Raw genomic sequence first — 5,845 nt, forward strand, 5'->3', positions numbered from 1 at the left:
AGACTATAAAATTATAAATTGCAACCAGACTATAAATTCCATGAAAGCAAAGACTTTGTTTTAGTGACTGTTTTGTGCCCATGACTTAGGACAATGTATGGCACATAGAAGGAGCTCAATGAATAGATTAACATAAATCAATGGGTGTGTACTAAAAAATATAATTCTGATGAGTTTATGAGTTTATATACACAGATATTTAAGAGACAAAGGGAAAGTTCAAGACATAACAAAAAAATAAGTGTATCTTACAAAGCTCAGAAATTAGATTGACGGATGTAAAATAATTTACATAGTGAGTAGGATTATTAATTTTGATATGACAAGATTGGCTCCGATGCTCACCTAACAACCAAGTGCCATGAGCAGGGACTGACAGATTTCAGCTACATGCCAATGCCTCTTTTCATCCACTTGTGCTGATATCAGAAAAGGACTGTGCATCATCAACTACTGTCCCATAAGATTATCCTCCTAGTTACAGGACTGTCTGAACTTATGAAATTAGTGAAATCACAGGATGGAAATATAAACCAGATTGGTTAAATGAGTTAATCAGAATTAGTCATTAGGGCAAGAACTTGGACATTTCCATCCCTGATTAAACATTCTAACAATGTGTTCCAAAACCTTATGTAATATAAGAGGACAAGATCTGCTTAAAAACTGGTAGAACTATATTGATACCTTTGAGTTTGTCAGGAAGTATCAAACTAGGAGTAACTCAGGCAATTTATGTCTGAGTATTTCTCTGCCAGAGACTCGCTGTTTTAAAACAGTTAAAGAAAATCCATTTTTTTTTTAAAGAAGAAGGTCAAAGAATCCACATGCATTTGTGAACTGAAGTGATAAATCATTACTGTCACTAAGATAAGTGTATGAAGACGAGGGTAAAACATGATGCATTAGAAAGAGTACTGCATTTAAAAATAAGAGACATAGACATCACTTCCAATTCTATTTTCTTACCTGATTTTCTGGGCAATGTTGGACAAAACTGACTCCCAATTGCCTCATTAAAAAAAAAGTTTATATTTGATATATAATCCTTTAGAAAGGAAAAAGGATATCTAATTTTTTGTATTTTTAGTAGAGATGGGTTTTGCTGTGTTGGCCAGACTGATCTCAACCCCTAACCTCAAGTGACCCACCTACCACAGCCTCTCAAAGTGCTAGGATTACAGGTGTGAGCCACCACACCCTGCCAGATACCAGAATTATTTGGAGAACTTCATCAAACTACTTATGTCACTGTGTAGCCTCCTAATCCTTCACCTGAATTCTGAACTACTATCATTTTGGGAACCACTCCAGTGGTTACTGTTAGGAGTTGATTGTTTTTCTCAGGGGTGTTGAGTAGGGAGAAAATGGCTGAGAACCACAAGAAAATGGTCCTTTCCAATCCTAAAATCTTATTCATTGTATATAAACAAACCACAGAGAAATCTGTAGAATGTGCAAAATCATCAAGATGATATCCATCTCAAGAGGATGATCATAACTCTTCCTCTGGAAAATGTCCACAGTTGTCAGGTATAGGAGATCAGTGAGGGTGGCGAAAAAAATTATAGGAAAGACACAAACCTTCTTGGAAGGCTGGGAGGTTTTGCAAAAGCTTTGGGAAAGGGTTATGGCTGAAGGCAGCTGAATCCTCTTACCTCGAGCTAATGGCAAAGGGCAGATAACAGGCAGAGGGCAAAGTAGTTTCAATGAACTAATGGTTTGTATTTTAAAGTGCAAATAAAAACTAAGAGACAAAATCTTGGACCTACCCATAGCTGCACTCAGGGTTGGCTGTACCCTTAATAAAAGGATGGTAGGAAAGAAATTGGTCTGTCGGTAAACACAGACAATAGAGATACTCTGTCTCCACAAACAGAAGGCATAATTTAAGATGGCTGAATTCAGTTCTGCTTCTAAGTAGGATATAGAAGGATGTAAAAATACATCCACCAAGAAAAAATACTAAATAATAAAAATATACAGACATGTGTCCCTTAACAACTGGGATGTGTTCTGAGAAATGCAACTTTAGGTGATTTTATTGCTGTGCAAATTTAGATGCTATAGTCTAGTACATATGCAGGCTATACGATACAGCCTTTCATTCCTAGACGACAAACCTCTACGACCCATATAGCTTGTTACTGGACTGAATACGGTAGGCTATTTTAACACAACAATCAGTATTTGTATATCTTAACATACTGAAACACGGAAAAGGTACAGTAAAAATACAATATAAAAGATAAAAAATGGTACACCTATATAGGGCAATTACCATACATGGAGCTTGCAAGATTGGAAGTTGCTCTGGGTAAGTCAGTGAGTAATGAGTGAATGCAAAGGCCTAGGACATCAGCATACTCTACTGCTATAGACTTATACACACTGTACACTTACACCACACTCAATTTATTTAAAAAGTTTCTATCCAATAATAATGCTTTACCTCATAATATTTTTAATTTTTAAAGCTTTGACTTTTGAAGTAATTAGCTGAAAACAAACACATCGTACAACTGTACAAATATTCAGCTGTTCTTTTTATCCTACTTACAAATAAAAATTTCTTCTATCCTTATTCTATAAGCTTTTTTCAATTTAATTTTTTAAATTTTTTTAAGTTTTTTTTTTAAAAACGAAGACACAGTCCCTGGTCCCGGCGGTAAGATGGCGACTGCCGCAAAGTGCGATGTGCTAATGGCGGCGACGGAGCCAGAGCTGCTGGACGACAAAGAGGCGAAGGGGGAAGCAGAGACTTCCAAGGAACAAGGAAATGCATACTATGCCAAGAAAGGTTACAATGAAGCTTATAATTATTACACAAGAGCCGTAGATATGTGTCCTAAAAATGCTAGGTATTATGGTAATCGAGCAGCCACCTTGATGATGCCGGAAGGTTCCGGGAAGATTTTGGAGATGGGCAACAGCCAGGGAGGTTGGATGACAGTTTCGTCTGGGGACATCTACGGGGGGCAAATACCACCTCTCTAAGGAATGCCATGGCAGCATGTCACAGTGTCCAGAGAGCCCTAGAGCTGGATCATAAAAGTGTTCAGGCCCAGCAAGAGTTCAAGAATGCTAATGCAGTCATGGAATAGGAGAAAAGAGCAGAAACAGATTTTGAGAAGCGAGATTTTGGAAGGTTGTTTTCTGCATGGACCATGCCCTAGAATTTGCCCTTGACTGCCATCTCTTCAAAATCTTCAAGGCAGAATGTTTCGCATTGTTGGGTCGTTATCCAGAAGCACAGTGTGTGGCTAGTGACATTCTACGAATGGCTTCCACCAATGTAGATGCTCTGTATGTACAAGGTCTTTGCCTTTATTACGCAGATTGTATCGAGAAGGCAGTTCAATTTTTTGCACAGGCTCTCAGGATGACCCCTGACCATGAGAAGGCCTGCATTGTCTGCAGAAATGCCAAAGCACTTAAAGCAAAGAAAGAAGATGGAAATAAAGCATTTAAGGAAGGAAATTACAAACTATCATATGAACTGTACACAGAAGCCCTGGGGATAGACCCGAACAATATAAAAACAAATGCTAAACTCTACTGTAATCGGGGTACTGCTAATTCCAAGCTTAGGAAACTAGACAATGCAATAGAAGACTTCACAAATACAGTGAAGCTTGATAACACTTACATAAAAGCCTACTTAAGAAGAGCTCAGTGTTACACGGACACAGAACAGTATGAAGAAGCAGTACATGACTGTGAAAAAATGTATCAGAAGGAAAAAACAAAAGAACACAAACAGCTCCTAAAAAATGTGCAGCTAGAACTGAAGAAGAGTTAGAGGAAAGATTCCCACAGGATTCTGGGAGTGGACAAGAATGCCTTTGAGGACGAGATCAAGAAAGCTTATCAGAAATGGGCCTTCATGTACCATCCAGATCGGCATAGTGGAGCCAGTGCTGAGGAGAAGAAGGAGGAGGAGAAGTTCAAGGAAGTTGGAGAAGCCTTTACCATCCTCTCTGATGTCAAGAAAAAAAAACTCGCTATGGCAGTGGACACGACCTGGATGAGGAGGGCATGAATATTGGTGATTTTGATGCAAACGATATCTTCAAGGCATTCTTTGGCAGTCCTGCGGGCTTCAGCTTTGAAGCATCTAGTCCAGGGAATTTCTTTTTTCAGTTTGGCTAATGAAGGGCAACCACCCGGAACACAGAAAATGCAGATTTGCTCAGTTTAATCTTGAATGGGGAAACAGTTCATCTTCCTTCATTGCATCTCCGTGTACTTAGAGCAGTTTTGTTTTCCCAGTTGGATGCCCTGTGTCTCTGTGAGTGGGTGAAGCAAAGGGAACCAATGCCGAAGACTGCTGGCAAGGGAGGGAGGCGGGGAGTGGACAGGGAGGCAGATTGTGAATTTTTGTTTTACTGTTTAACTTTATTAAAAAAAAAAAAAAAGAGAATTTAAAAAAAATTTTTTTTAAATGAAGACAAAAACATACACATTAGCCTAGGCCTACGCAGGGTCAGGATCAATATCACTGTCTTACACTTCCGCATCTGTGCCACAGGAATGTTTTCAAGGGCTATAACACTCACAGAGCTGTCATCTTCCGTGATAACAATCAATGCCTTCTTCTATAAGACCTCCTGAAGGACCTGCCCGAGGCCATTTTACAGTTAATGTTTTTGATAAGTAGAAGAAATAGACTTAAAAATAATGATAAAAAGTATAGTAAATACGTAAATCAGTAACATTATTTATTATCTTTATCAAGTATTATGTACTATACATACTTGTATATCATATACTTTTATATGACTAGCAGCTCAATAGGTTTATTTACACCAACATCTCCACAAACATGTATGTAGTGTGTTGCACTATGATGTTATGACAGCCAGTATGTTACCAGGCAATAGGAGAAAATTTTCAGCTCCATCATAATCTCATAAGATCACCTCTCATAAGATTATGCCATCTATTGTTGACCAAAATATGGCTATGCAGTGCCTGACTGTATATGATATTCTCCAGAGTATCAACAGGTGTGGATGCCTGGAAGCCTTGAGGAGCTAAATCTCAGCAAGAAATGAACCTTATGGGAAGGAGAAGCAAGCTAAGACAGCTTCCATGCCTGGGGGTACATATCTTGCCTATATATTGGTGGGCAGCTAGTGGCCTGTCCTAGATAGAAAGACTTTGTAGGAATGAGGAGAAACCAGCCTAGCTTTGAGAAACTGTGTGGGCTAGTAAAGAGGACTGAAATCCGGAAGAGCCCTAGTTGTAAAAATGAATCAATATGCCTGACAATTTCTCCCACAACTTCTTGAACTTTGCTGAAAGAAGTCTCAGTAAAATAAAGGTATAGAACCAAATTTATGCAGTCTTATGCATTTTGGGGCACAAAGCTTCCAGAACCCTCCTGGAAATGAATCCAATGGTAAAACAAAACTAAAAGCTGTAGCCCAAACCAGCTCAATATGAACCCAGAGGAATTTGAATAATGAGCCCCTTACACTAGCCACTAGGCCTGTCCACTCTGAGATACAAACTCTATATTTAGAGTTAGATACATTATGAGATATGTTAAGAAACAGGAAAATGTGATATATACTCAAGAATGAAAGTAGTAGAAATAAACTCACAGATCATCCAGATTTTTTAATTAGAAAGTATCACATTGAAATAAGTATCATAAGTATTAAAGGATTTTCAGAAAAAAAAAATGGATCTAATGAATGAAGATAAATGGAGCTTCAGAAGAGAAATAGATACCTTTTAGAAATATAAACAAGGTCAGGCATAGTGGCTCATGCCTGTAATCCCAGCACTTTGGAAGGCCAAGGCGGGTAGATCACCTGAGGTCAAGAGTTCAAGACCA

The 5,845-nt window shown here is 38.4% G+C and overlaps 1 pseudogene; it reads left to right on the top strand.

The window, feature by feature from the left end:
* Nucleotides 1-2,673: 2,673 nt before the first annotated feature.
* LOC116549316 lies at nt 2,674-4,220 on the top strand (annotated as a pseudogene).
* Nucleotides 4,221-5,845: the final 1,625 nt, after the last annotated feature.

Source organism: Sapajus apella, unplaced genomic scaffold (assembly GCF_009761245.1).
Source record: "Sapajus apella isolate SASKATOON/1434 unplaced genomic scaffold, GSC_monkey_1.0 scaffold6, whole genome shotgun sequence".
Classification (NCBI taxonomy): Eukaryota; Metazoa; Chordata; class Mammalia; order Primates; family Cebidae; genus Sapajus; species Sapajus apella.